Raw genomic sequence first — 15184 nt, 5'->3', positions numbered from 1 at the left:
GCCCCTGGGGCGAAAGGTGAGGTGTCTGCCGAGGTCTACGGGACAGAGGGCTATTAACTGGGTCACGCAAGCCAGATAGCCTTATAATTTGCGGGCCCGGATTTCAGAGGAGAGATTTCCCACCCTGGGACAGTGGAGTTCCTCCTCACCTTAAGGAGAAAGGTGGGTCTGGTTGGATTTGGACTGGAGGATGGGCAGTGCAGTGACCTCTGATTATTGAACCCTATTTGCCAACTTCCAGGCACTGTCCTAGGTCTGTCACCTGCAGAGGCTCCTTTCCTCCCCACCACAACCTGTTCAAGTATCCTATTTCATAAACAAGAAAACTGAAGCTCCAAGAAGCTGCCTTACTGGCCTCAGTCAAGTGCTAGGGTTGAGATTTGAACCCAAGACCTTTGAGCTGCCAAAATCCCTTCTTTAGCTAGGGTGTCAGGGAGCCGCCCGAATGTCAATGACGTCTAGAAGTCCTGCCTGGCCCAGCGGCCCTAACGAGATGCATGCGGCCCTTAGGTCATTTCTTTCTTTCTTTTTTTTTTTAAATTGGAACTTTTTTCATATTTTCTAATAGTTATTTTTTTTACTAAGTTTTTTTTTTTTTAAAGATTTTATTTATTTATTCATGAGAGACAGAGAGAGAGAGGCAGAGGGAGAAGCAGGCTCCCCGCCTAGCAGGGAGCCCGACGCGGGACTCGATCCCAGGACCCCGGGATCATGACCTGAGCCGAAGGCAGACGCTTAACCATCTGAGCCACCCAGGCGCCCTTTACTAAGTTTTTTATTTTAATTCCAGTTAGTTAACATCCAGTGTGATATTAGTTTCAGGTATAGAATTTAGTGATTTGACGCTTCCGTAACAACACCCGGCGCTCCTCACAACAAGTGCCCTCCTTTCCTCATCCCCCTTCTTCCCCCCTTCCCGCCCCCCCCCAACTCCCGTTTTAGGAACCAGCAGTTCGTTCTCTGTAGCTAAGAGTCTGTTTCTTGGTTTCTCTCTCCTTTTTTTGTTGTTTATCCTTCTCTGCTCTGTTTTGTTTCCTAAATTCCACATAGGAGTGAAATCACATGGCATTTGTCGGCCCTTATGTTACTGCCATCAGAGCAGGTCAGAACCTGTTTGGACCGAAAGGACAGAGCAACATTCATGAGGAGAATGCAGGCAGCAACAGGCCAGGTGGCTGAGGCCCCAGGGCCCAAACACTTCACTCTCCTCTGTCTCCACAGCAGTTTTGCTGTGTGACTCAGAAAACCCGCCTGCCCTCCCTGGGCCAGGCCACAGGCAATACCCTCCAACAAGCAGCTGGTGAAGTGTAGCACTCGGTCAATCTCAGAAGTGAGCTGTTGGACTATGACATCATATAAATACAGACCTCAGGGAGCAAAGTGAGAAAAACTGCTCCCTCCGCTTTCTCTCTCTGACCACCCGCAGGAATACTGAACCCTCGGCTCTTGCCAAGACATGCCACCTCGTCACCTCTGGCGACAACCCACTGCCTTGCTCCTGGGCAGCCAGCACCCCCATCGAGGAAAGGGCTGGATGGGGCCCAGCTGCGGTGGCAGGCTCTGGGCTGTGTGGAGGGGAGTCGGTTTCCCGGTCCTCCCCTACCGTCCGGGTCGAGTTCTGGGAGCCCTGCCTCTTTGGCTCACTAGGCTGAACTCGCTAATCCTTTGCAATAACAGCCTCTGGGAACAGGAGCAGAGACAAGCTTTTCACAGAGCAGCCAGAGTTTTAAGAAGAGGTGTGGGATGGTGCTGGAGGGGTGGGGTTTCCTCTTACTTGAGGACTCTCTCCCCAGGCCCCACCAAGCCCCCTCTTGTTTGTACTCACTGGTTAAGTTGGCAGCAAAGGAACGTTTTTGTTCTAAAGGCCTTGAAAGAAAGGGATCCCATGAGCAACCTCGGTCACTCATGCCTCATCTTCTCCTGTTCACCCTCCAACCTCGCTTAAAGCCCTCCTGCTGCAACGCCTCTCGCTATGCCAGGTGCGGGTGGACTTTGGCTACGGCCCCTACCCTAGCCCTTGCAGGTTTAGGAGGTGAGAAGAGCGGGCAGGTGGGGCCTTCAGGGAAGTGTCCTTATGGAGCTGGGATGAAGTCAGCTCCTTCAGACGAGGCAGGCCCAGCCAGCCCCCAAGGAGTCCCTTTCTCCCACGCCCACCTACCTGCCCACCCCAAACTTCCTCCCAGGCTTCTTTCATGAGGCATCTCAAAGCTGTTCCCCTCCTAGAAGACTCCCCTGATTCAGCAGGTGGCACGGCCTCAGCCACCCATAGCTGTGGCCTGGTAAGCCCTGACTCCATCACCAGTCACCTCCAGATGAAAGAAGAAACCCCTTACAAGGAGGAAACTCCTCTGGCTTCCTTGGGATCCCAGGGTTGGGCGGCAGCTGCTGCCTCTGAACAAGGCTGTATCTAGAAACGTCCTCTAAAGGACTCGAAAGGGAAGAGACTTCACCACCTCCTTCAGCCATCCACATCAAGCTGGAGGACTGTTCACTGCCAGAAGTTCTTCTTTGAGTCTAACTTAAATATTCTATAAGGAAGGGAGTTAGCAATGAGGAACTGACCCTCCAGCCCAACGAAGGGCGAGATAGGGGACAACTGTATCCAGGAGGGGACAGATCTAGTCCAGTCTGAGTGCTTTTATGGTTCTTTTGACTTCCTGGCCTCTCTGTCCTAGAGTACCCTTAGTTGTAGACAGCAGCAAGAAGGCTGTGGTGATTCAAAACTTTATAGCAGTAAGAAAACTTCGGAAGTCTCATTTTCTCATTCTGCTATCTTCATAGTGTGGAGTTTATCCTGAAATCGGGAGGGTGGACTGTATATTAAGAATTCTCTAGATTGGGTGGGACTATTCCTGCCTTCAAATTATCTTCTTAGATGAACTTTAAAAACAGGACTGATTTCTACCTGCCTAGATTGTTCCAGGCCTCCACCTGCGGGGGAGGGAGCAAGGGAAGGGGAAGGGCCAGAGACCTATGCACATTTTCAGTGAGCCATGGTCCCAGCCTGGGGTGCAGAAGAAATGAGACACTGTCCCCGCCTTCAAGGGCCCTTTGGCCTACTGGATCCTCAGGATTCAAGCAATAGTCTTCTTACACTTCCTCCTACTCCAAGAGCCCCTCCTTTGCTCCTTCCAGGCCTTTCACCCCCTGAAAAGACACTGGGTCTTAACTGTAACTCTCAAGTTAGCAGAAGCAAGGAGGGGCCTCACCAGGGGCAAGCGGTCAGGTCTGGGTCTGGTGGCATAACCCTGACCGAGGACACCTTCAAGATGAGGAGCTCCACAGAGGGATCCGCCATCCCCATGTCCTCTGGCTTGGCACCTACCCAACACTTGCCTAGGACTCTGGGAAAAGGCCCATTGGATCAGATGGACTTCTCACCGTGGCTCCCCATCAACACCCATAAAGGAGGGGTGTGATCATTAGCTTTATGCGTCAACTTGGCAAAGCTGTAATACCTAGTTATTTAATCAAACACTAATCCAGGTGATGCAGTGGAGGGATTTTGTAGATGTGGTTAATACCTATAGTCAGTTGACTTTAAGTGACGATTATCCTCTATAAAGTGGTTGGATCTCATTGAATCAGTTGACAGGACTTAAGAGTAAAAACTGAGGTTTCCTAGAGGAGAAGAAATTCTGCCTCAAAACTATATCAGCAGCTCTGGCCTGAGTCTCCAACCTGCCAGTCTGCCCTCTGGATTTTGGACTTACCAGCTCCCACGATTACATGAGCCAATTCCTTGAAGTAAATCTCTTCATATAAATATATATCCTGTAGGTTCTGTTTCTCCATGAAATCCTGGCTGAGTCCTGCCACAGCCCCGCTCTGGTCACCTGGGGGATTGGAGAGGCTTCTCATGAGAAGGGGCCCTCCATCAGGGCCCTCAGACGTCGGCTTTCTGTGGGTACAGCTGGGTTGGGGTGAGAGTAGCATGCAGGGTAGGGGGTGCAGGGTTGGGGTGAAGGAGCCCTGGGACTCTCTTGGTGTGTGAATTTGGGCAAGTTACTTAATCTCTTGGAGTCAATTTCCTGGCCTACAAAATGAGGCTAATCACAGCTCCTTGGAAGGACTGCAGAGGGATTAAGGAGGTAACAGTTGTGAACATGCCAGGCTGGTGCACAGCTCACAAGAACTGCTCGACAGGGTTCTGTTTAAGGAAACACGAGCAGGGCTTTCCTCTGCTGGAGGAGGAGCTGTCTAGGGGACACTGGTCTTCCTTCCCCACTCCCCCCAGCCTGGGTGGGGCGAGGCCTTTAACCCTCTGTGCCTGGCTCTCCCCCGTGCATCTCCCAGGTACCTTCCAGCTCTGAAATTCTATGATTATAGGGTTGCATCCCACAGAGAAGGGCAGTGAAAATAATTAAAGACTTGGAAAACGCAACCGGAGAGGAAAGGGTGAATGAAGGCACTGGTATTATTTAGCCTGGAGACGGGTGGCTTAATAACACCCTTCTTAACCAGGGAGGGTTATTTGGATGTAGGCGCTGGCTGGCCAACTTCTCTCCCCTTCTCCAGAGGGCAAACAACAGCGAGCAGACACACAGCACCAGCTAGAGGGACTGGAGTCGGTCAGCGGGGTGTCTGTCCCACCTGAGCTAATGTATACTCCTTTAGAGGGTGGGGGAGGGGGTGCTGCGAGGGTGCTTTGCAGACCCGCCTTGTGGTTGGCCATGGATTGGGTGACCTCTGGGTTTCCTCCCTGCTGTTTGATTTCTGGAAACTAATTTCCCCAGAACTGTGAAATCTAGAAGGAAAAGAAAAACCTGAGAGCAGACAACAGGTGTGGTGAGGCCGGCCCAGAGGTTGGGAGGGGGTCAATCAGCTTGAGCCCCATGGAGCAGGGACAGTCATCAGAAGAATTCTGTGCCCTGGGCTGCTTCTAAGACCTCAGGAGGCACCTGTCCTCCCCATCCCCCTCCCACACACATTCAACCCGAACCTGCCCAGGTTCCGGCAGTGCTAACATCTCAGAAAGACATTAAGGAAAATAAAATGCACTTTTCATCCTGAGGCTGTGGTCAGTAGTTCTCTTCTTCCAGGAAACATGCAGACATGTCCAGTGCCCTCCCGGACCCCTGAGCTTCTTCCCCATCTCCATCATCAGTGACAATACTCTTACTATTTCTAACGGAGGGCAGACTCTCTGCCCCGCACATTACACAGATTACCCCTGATTTCACAACTCTCCCTGGTACATGATTCATGGTTCAGCTGAGGAAACAGGACAGAGAAGCCCAGAGAGGTGAAGCGGCTTGCCCACAGTCACGAAGCAGAGCTGGGACTCAGTCCTGTGCCATCCATCCACGCCATACCAAACTTCGCCACTAATCACCGAGATAGCATTATCCCCATCTTCCCAATGAGGAAATTAAGACTGAGAACTGGTCATGAAGATACCCCAGCGGCCAAACCTGAACATTTCCCCTAAGAACCTGAGGATGATGGAGGGCACCCCCCCTCCCCCCATCTGCAGGTCTCTCATCCCCACATAGGGAGGCAAGAAATCCTGCGAAGGTTCTCCAGTGGATGGCAGACAAGGTCACTCCCCTGTCCTTCAGAGGGATTGGACAGAGTAATATTAACAAACAGCATTCCTATCACTGCTTATTAAATATGTACCATGTAGCAGGCACTGGGCTCAACCCTGAACGTGGATTAGCTCACTCAACACTCCCGTGATCTCACAACGTGGGGACTTCCATCCTCCCCATGTTACAGAGGAGGAAACTGAGACATGGAACAGCTAAGTCACTTGCCCAAGGTCACAAGGTTAATAAGGAACAGAAGTGGGTTTTGAGCCCCACAGAATCTGGGGGCCGAGCTCTCCTTCCTACCCCTTAAACCGCATGATTAATCTTTTCCTCTGCAGCTAAGCACGCTAACTGATTTTAGAGTCGTACAGCAGCTACCTCGGTGGTGTCCAAAAATTCCTTCCGTGTCTTCCATGTTTTTCCAGTCTCTACTCCACCCCATGGCTGCTGCGGCCGCCACCCCGGCTCAGGCGTGGGGGAGGCCGCAGGAGAGGCCGTGAGGTCAGATCTGCCCTCCCGGCCCTGGCAAGGTCTGGCTTCCTGGGGACGGCCTCACCTGTGGGCATGACTGAGCCCACATTGGAACCGGAGCCAGACCCCCACCCATAGCACAGTCAGACCTGGGGCTAGAGCCACGGCCAGAACTAGACCCAGACCCAGAACCAGCGCCACAACCGGGACCAGAACAGGGACTGGAACTAGACACAGAGCCGCAACCAGAACCCGAACCAGGGCCAGAGCGCTCCCCGAAAGGCAAGGGGGGCCGAGGAGGCCGCCCGACCCCCCAGAGGCAGAGGCGTAAGTCACAGGGAAGAAGATGAGGCCAGCTCCACCTGAGCCACTGCCTGGCCGGAGGGCTATCTGGAGGGAGGACTGGTGGGACAAGGACGGGGCACAAACTGGGGAGCACCCAGGCACCAGCTCGGCACAATCCCACGCCAGTCCTGTGCTGTTCCAGGGGAGGCCGGCCCACCTGGGAGTCCTCCCGACCCGGGCAGAAGCACCAGTGCCCAGGGGAAGGGGGTGCACAGGGCAGGCTGGGTGTGGCCGCTCCGGCGGGGGAGCCGTCCTCCTCTCCTGGCCAGGCCCACCCTTCACACTCAAAGTCTAACCAAACGGAACTTTCCAGAAGGCCCTGCCATTGAGGACTCACCCTGGGGCTGTTTCACCTGCTGCAGCTTTGCCACTCCACCCACTTTGGGCCATCTCTATGGCCACCAGTGTCTAATTCAGTGCCTGGTACACAGTGGGTGCTCAGTAAATTCCTGTCGAGTTAATGGATGGTTAGAACCGAAGAAAAGAGAGAGCCAACTGTAGGCATCTTGTGTCCTACCCTAAAACTTGAGGGTTCCGGAGCCGTCCCAGGCGCTCAGCTGGTTGGTGGCAAGAACAATGGGGGAACAATGCTGACAGCAAGCATAGGCAGTTACCCCCATGGAAGACGGGGTGGGGCGGGGCGGCTCCGGGAAGGAGGTGGACTGGGGCGCAGGGAGGGGAACCCGGCTCAAATTCCCCTCAAATCTGACAGTTTCCAGGGAGGCCAGGTGAGGCGACATGTCTGGGCAGAGGCAGCCTGCCCGTCCTGTTACGGAGCGCTGGCTCGCAGAGAGCCATGTGCAACAAGAGCAGCCTGCCTCCTCCCAGGGGAGGCGGGAGGTGACAGAGCTGTGGGGAGCAAGAGAGGAGAAAGGCAAGAAGCAGCGCCTTCCGTAATCTCCCCAAAGCACGGCGCTTGCTGCGCAACCAACGACATCAAGACAACGCCCTGACCCAGACTGCGGCTGCCAGCGCCCTGGCTCAGCAGCCAACGGGAGCCATGGGCGGATGAAGGGCAGTGGGGTGGGGAGGGGAGGTGGCCAGGCAGGTGAGAAAGGGAAAGGGACGGGTCGGAGAGCAGTAGGAACGATGAAGCAGAACAGGAATGCAGTAGAGAGCAAGAACCCGAGTGCAGAAACGAGAGGGACAGGGAGGCAGATCAACGGGACAAAGCTCACGTCAAAATGAAATGTGCTTCCCAGCCTACAAAACCCTTTCCCCAGCATTGTCTCACATAACGCACAACAGCCCCGCAAGGCACAATTATCCTTTCCTTTCCTTTTATTTCACTTTTTATTATGGAAAACTTTCAGAAATACACAATGTAAACGTAATAGTATAATTTAGATCCCTAGGTACCCATCACCCCACTTCCACAATGATCAAGCTGTGCCATTCTCTGCATTTCCATTACATTTTCACCCACTCAATTTTTATTATTGACATTGCTAGTTTTTAGAAAAATTTGCATACATTAAAATGTACAAATATTAGCTGTGAAATGTTGATAAATCTTTTATCCAAGTAACCCACATCCCTGTCATAATATGGTACATTACCAACTCACTGGAAAATTCTCTCCTGTTCCTTCCCAGTCAATTTCACTACCCACCTCCACCCCAAATTAATCTCTTTTTTAAATTATTATTATTATTACTTAAGACCTTTATTGACAGGTGTTTGCTGTTTGTTGACTTTTTAAAATCAAATTGTAACTTTTATTACAAATTAAAACTGAGGTTCTTTAAAAAATCTCAACTTGACCAGATATAAAACGATTTAAAAACCTTTAAAGACGTATTGAGAAAAACCAGGCTTTAAACACACACACACACACACACACACTTACTTGTTAATTACTAAAAAGAGACCTCTTTAGATAAAAATAATAAAAACCCCAAGCTGCACAGACATCACAGATAGTTCTAGTTATCCAGTCAACAGGGAAAAATCACGCAACTTGAGGTCTTCAGCTCCAACCTTGTTCATTTCTTCCAGCTGAAGTTAATGTTCATTTCCTCTTGTTGGACTAACCCGATGATGGTAGCCATGGGAGGCCGCCATTGACTCAGCCCGCCCTGCTCAGCCTCAGGAGGGATCAGACAAGCAGACGAATTCTTAAGAGTAGAATTACCCAAAGAGTAGGTGTATGTTGAACTTTATAAAAACCTGTCAAACCTTTTTCCAGAGAGGTTACCCTGTTTTGCATTCCCACCCGCATGTATGTGCATTCTGGTTGCTCCACAGCCTTGTCAACATTTGGTTGTTGTCAGGCTTTTAAAATTTAGCCATTCTAGGGGCACCCAGCTGGCTCAGTCAGAGGAGCTTGCGACTCTGGATCTTGGTGTCATGAGTTCGAGCCCCACAATGGGTGTAGAGATTACTTAAATAAATAAAAACCTAAAAAAATAAAATAAAATAAAATTTAGCCATGCTGGTGGCTTCACTCCGATGATTAAGGATGTCAAGCAAGGGTTCGTGTGCTTATTGGCATTCACACATCTTCTTTTCTGAAGTATCTGTTCAAGTCTGTTGTCTATTGTTAATGGAGTTGCTTGCCTTTTTATTATTGAATTATAGGAGTTCTTTATATATTCTGGTAACAAGTCCTTTATCAGATATTGTTTTCTGACTATTTTCTCCAAATTTGTGGCTTCCCTATTAATTTTCTCAACGGTGTCCTCTTATCAAATCTATTAAGGCATAATTCACATAAGATTCACTAATTTTAAGGGAACAATTCAATGAGTTTTTAACAAAAGTGTAAAGTTCTGGAACCACCGTAAAATGCATGATCTGGAACTCCAAAAAGTCCCCTTGTGCTCCTTTGTAGGGAATCCCGCACCCCTAGCCCCTGCAAATCATCCATCTACTTTCTGACACTATAGTTCTAACTTTTCTAGAATGTCGTATAAATAGAATCTTGCAGTATATAATCATTTAGGTCTGGCTTCTTTCATTCAGTATAATGTTTTTGAGATTCATTCATGTTGCCTATACAAAAAGTTCCTTTTTATTGATGAGTAGTATCCCACTGTATGGATAATCCGCAATTTACTTATCCACTCACCACTTGATGGACATCTAGGTATTTGCATTTGCAGCTAATATAGATAAAGCTGTTGTGAATACTTACAAAAATGCCTTTGTGTGTTTATTTTTATTTCCCCTGGGGAAATACCTAAGAATGGGTTTGTTGGATCATATAATAAGAATGTGTTTAACTTTAGGGGCACCTGGGTGGCTCAGTCAGTTAAGCATCCAACTCTTGATCTCAGCTCAGGTCTTGATCTCAGTGTCGTGAGAGAGAAGAGTATGTTTTACTTTATAAGTAACTATCAAACTGGTTTCCAAAGTGGCTATGCCATTTTTCATTCCCATGAACTAACATGACTTCCAGTTGCTCCTCATCCTGCCAACACATGGTAGAATCAGTCTTTTTAAATCTTAGCTATTCTAGTGGTTTTGTAGTGGTACCTCAGTGTAATTTTAATATATGTCTATCCAATGATTCGTGATGTCAAGCTTCTTTTCATGTGTTTGCCATCTGCTTACATCTATGGGTGAAATGTTTCTCTAAATCTTTTGCCCAGTTTTTATTTTTATTTTTTTATTATTATGTTATATTAATCACCATACATCACATCACCAGTTTTTGATGTAGTGCTCCACGATTCGTTGTCTGCGTATAACACCCAGTGCTCCATGCAGAACGTGCCCTCTTTAATACCCATCACCAGCCTAACCCATCCTCCCACCCCCCTCCCCTCTAGAACCCTCAGTTTGTTTTTCAGAGTCCATTGTCTCTCATGGTTCCTCTCCCCCTCCGATTTCCCTCCCTTCATTCTTCCTCTCCTGCTATCTTCTTTTTTTTAACATATAATGTATTATTTGTTTCAGAGGTACAGATCTGTGATTCAACAGTCTTGCACAATTCACAGTGCTCACCATAGCACATACTCTCCCCAATGTCTATCACTCAGCCACCCCATCCCTCCCACCCCCCACCACTCTAGCAACCCTCAGTTTGTTTCCTGAGATTAAGAATTCCTCCTATCAGTGAGGTCATATGATACATGTCTTTCTCTGATTGACTTATTTCGCTCAGCATAACACCCTTCAGTTCCATCCACGTTGTTGCAAATTTGCCCAATTTTTAATCAGGTGGTTTGTCTTCTTATTAAGCAAAGAGAATTTTTTTTTTTAAATATTCTGGAGCCAAGTCCTTTATCAGATACATGTTTTGCAAATATTTCTTACCCCATTGTCACTTGCCTTACCATTTTTTAAAATGTGTCTTTTAAAAAGCAAATGGTTTTCATTTTGATAAATCTAATCTATTGATTTTTTTTTTTCTTGTAAGAGTTGTGCTTTCTGTGTCCTATCTAAAAAATCTTGGCTAACCCAAGATCACAAAGGTTTTAGGTCTTTGACCCTCCATTTCAAGTCAATTGTTGTTTATGGTATAAGACAAGGTTCTTTCTTTCTTTCTTTTTTTAAAAAGATTTTATTTATTTATTTGACAGAGAGAGAGACAGCCAAGAGAGGGAACACAAGCCAGGGAAGTGGGAGAGGGAGAAGCAGGCTTCCCACTGAGCAGGGAGCCTGAAGCAGGGCTCGATCCCAGGACCCTGGGATCATGACCTGAGCCAAAGGCAGACACTTAACAACTGAGCCACCCAGGTGCCTTCCTTCCTTTTTCTTTCTTTCTTTCCTTCTTTCTTTCTTTCTTTCTTTCTTTCTTTCTTTCTTTCTTTCTTTCTTTCTTTCCTTTCTCTCTTTCTTCCTTTCTTTCTTTTTAATATTTATTTATTTATTTATTTATTTATTTATTTATTTATTTGAACATTCAGCTGTTTCAGCAGCACTGTTTGTTGAAAAAAACTATCATTTCCCCCACTGAATTACCTTGGCACCTTTGTGAAAAATCAATTAACCATCTACATGTAAGTCTGTTTCTGGACTCTGTTCTGTTCCACTGATCTAAATGTCTACTCTATACCATAAGACACTATCTTAATTACTGTAATTTCACTGTAAGTCTTGAAACCAGGTAGTAATTCCTCCAACCTTGTTCTTTGTTTTTCATATTATTTTAGCTATTATAGTGCTTTGCATTTCCATATGAATTTTAGAATCAGCTTGTCAATTTCTCACAACACCTACTGGGAGTTTGGCTAGGAGTACGTAAAATCTGTAGATCAATTTGGGAGAATAGACATCTTACCGATATCAAATCTTCTGTCCACATACATGGCATATCTCTCTATTTAGATCTTCTTTAATTTCTGCCAGCAGTATTCTGTAGTTTTTAGCAGCTATATAAATTTTGCTAATTTGTCCCTAAGTATTTCACTTTCTTATGCTATTGTAAATGTTATTTTTAATTTAAATTTTCCAGTTGTTAATTTCTAATATAGAGAAATACAACTAATTTTTCTAAATTGAATTTGGATACTGCAACCTTTCTAAACTCACTTATTAGTCCTTAGTACCCTAGCTTATTTATGGGCTCCTTAAGATTTTCTAAACAAAAAAAATCATGTTGGCTATAAATAAAGACAATTTTGGATCTTCCCTTCAAAACAACATACCCTTTATTTCTTTTTCTTAAATTATTGCATTGGCTAGGACTTCTAGTACACTGTTGAATGGAAAAGTTGTAATGGCAGGAGTAAGGGAGATGGGAGAAAGTGGTCAACAGGTACAAACTTCCAGTTATAGTATGAATAAGTTCTGGGAATGTAATGCACAACATTGTGACCATAGTTAATAATACTGTATTCTATATTTGAAAATTGTTAAGAGAGTAGATCTTAAAAGCTCTCATCAAAGAAAAAAAGTTGTAACCATGTGAGGTGGTGGATGTCCACTAAACTTATTGTGGTGATCATTTTGCAATATTTATATTTATCAAATCATTATTCTATATACCTTAAACCAATACAATGTTATATGGCAATTATATCTCAGTAAAATGGGGGTAGGGGGAATAGTTATAACAGATATCCTTGCCTCTTCCTGATCTGAGAGGGAAAACAATCTCTCACCAAGTATGATGTTAGTTGTAAGTTGTTGTTTTTTTTTTTAAGATTTTATTTATTTATTTGACAGAGAGAAACACAGCGAGAGAGGGAACACAAGCAGGGGGAGTGGGAGAGGGAGAAGCAGGCTTCCTACAGAGCAGGGAGCCCGAAGCAGGGCTCGATCCCCGGACCCTGGGATCATGACCTGAGCCGAAGGCAGATGCTTAATGACTGAGCCACCCAGGTGCCCCTAGCTGTAGGTTTTTTATAGAAGTCTTTTTTTCAGATTGTGTAAATTGTCTTCTGTTCATAGTTTGCTGATGTGTCTTGATGTCGTTTTTCTTATTTTTATTCTACTTGGGTTCATTGGGGTTTTTTTTTGATCTGTGGTCTTAAGCTTTTTATCAAATCTGGAAACATTTTAGTCATGAATTTTTCAAACACTTTTTTCCTGCCCCCTTATGAGACTCTAATTACATGCATATTAGACTGCTTGCCATTGTTCCATAGATCACTGAAGCTCTGTTCATATTTTCCCAGTGTTTTTCTCGCTGGGCTTCATTTTGAATAATTGATATTGCTGGATCTTCAAGTTCATTGATCCTTTTTTCTGCAGTACATAACCTGCTAGTAATCCCTTCCTATGTATTTTTTATTTCAGATATTACATTTTCATCTCTGGAAGTTCCATTTGGGTCTTTTTATATTATCCATTTCTCTCACATTATGTTCGTGTCTTCCTCTACCTTCTGGAACCTGTGCAGCATCTTTATAATACCTCTTTTAACATTCTTATTTGCTAATTTTATTGTATATGTTTTTCTGTTGGTTGATTTGTCTCCTGATTATGGGTTGTATTTTCCTAATTCATTTATACTTAGAAATTTTTATTAAATGCTAGGCATTGTAAATTTTATGTGTTGGGTGGTGGTTTTTGTTGTGTGCTTTTTGTTGTGTGCTTTTTAACTTGTAAGCAGTTGGAGCCTTTTAAGCCTTGTGTTTAAGCTTCATTAAAGTGGATCCACAGCTGCCTTTAGACCAGGGTTAATTTAGCCCCACTCCTAAGGCAATGCCCTTCTGAGCATTCTAGCCAATGTCCCATTATAAGGTCTCTCCACTCTGGCCAGAGGGATAACAACTTCCAAGTTCTGTGTGGACTCCAGAACTTGTTCTGCTCACTCCTTTCCCTAGTTTTGGGCCATTTCCTTTCACATAGTATAGATCAGTAACCAGGCGAAGACTGAAGGGACCCCTCTGCAGATCTCCAGAGCTCTCTCTTTCTGTGTAGCTTCCTCTTCTTTGGCACCCTGCCTGTAAGTCCACCACCTTGGCTCCCTTCTACACCAGTCACTTTCTCCTCAATTCAATGAGGACACTAGGCTCTATTCAGCCTCTCTCTCCCTGTTCTGTAATCTGGAAGCTCCCTCCAGGAAATAAACTGAAGTATTTGTAAGGTTCACTTCATTTGTTCCCCTCTTCTCAAGGATCATGGCCCTGTACTGACTGTTGTCTAGTATCTAAAAAAATCTTTTATTATGTATTTTGTCTGGCTCTTTATTTTTTTTTTTAAAGATTTATTTATTCATTTGAGAGAGCGAGAATGAGAGAGAGTACATGAGAGGGGGGAGGGTCAGAGGGAGAAGCAGGCTCCTCGCCGAGCAGGGAGCCCGATGTGGGACTCGATCCCGGGACTCCAGGATCATGACCTGAGCCGAAGGCAGTTGCTTAACCAACTGAGCCACCCAGGCGCCCTTGTCCGGCTCTTTAATTGTTTAGGGTGTCATGGTAGATCTGGTCCCTGTTACTCCATCATGCTGAAAGCAGAAATATTTATTGATAAACACAGTTTTAGTTGTTGTTGTTTTAATTAAAGCTAATTTATTATTTTTTTCTTTTATGGTTATTGACTTGTGGGTCCTGTTCAAGACCTCTTTGTCTACCTTTGGATTTCAAAAATATTCTCTCTTATGCTTGCTTTAAAAAGTCTTTATAGTTCTTTTTTTTTTTAAAGATTTTATTTATTCATTCGAGACAGAGAGGTACACAGAGAGAGAGAGAGCATGAGCAGGGGAGAGGCAGAGGAGGAGGGGAAGCAGGCTCCCAGCTGAGCCAGGAGCCAGACATGGGGCTCGATCCCAGGACCCTGGAATCATGACCCGAGCCGAAGGCAGACGCTTTAACGACTGAGCCACCCAGGTGCCCCAAAGTCTTTATAGTTCTAATTGCTATATTTAGGTCTGTGATCCAACAGACTCTAATTTTTTTTATATATGGTATAAAGTTCAGTAGTCAAGGCTTACTTTTTTTTCTAGATAAAGATGTGCAATGTTTCAACACCACATGTTGAAAGGTTTTCTTTTCTCTATAGAACTGTTTTGATACCTCCATCCAAAATCAATTAGCTGAGTAAGTATAAGTCTATTTCTACAAGCTCTTTTGTGTTTCATTGATCTATTTGTCTATCCTTATGCCAATACAACACGGCTTTGATTGCTACAGCTTTATAGTAAGTTTTACAGTGATCTACCATAAATTCTTGAGCTTTGCTTTTCTTTTTCAGGATTATTTTGGTTCTTTTGAACTTCCACATAAATTTCAGAATAAGCCTATAAAATGCTACCAACAAAGCCTTCTAGGATTATGATGGGAATTACATTAAATCTGCAGATTAATTTGGCAAAAATCACATCTTATCAATGTTGAGTCTTTACAAATATTGTATATCTCTTCATTTATTTGGGTCTTCTTTTTTAAGATTTATTTATTAATTTGAGAGAGAATGCACACGGATGCTCACTTGCTCATGAG

The sequence above is a fragment of the Mirounga angustirostris genome, unplaced genomic scaffold, assembly GCF_029215605.1.
Source record: "Mirounga angustirostris isolate CCGP_5_RB_7025 unplaced genomic scaffold, mMirAng1.0.hap1 SCAF_13, whole genome shotgun sequence".
NCBI lineage: Eukaryota > Metazoa > Chordata > Mammalia > Carnivora > Phocidae > Mirounga > Mirounga angustirostris.
The sequence above is the reverse complement of the archived record's forward strand: the minus strand, read 5'-3'. Positions refer to the sequence as shown.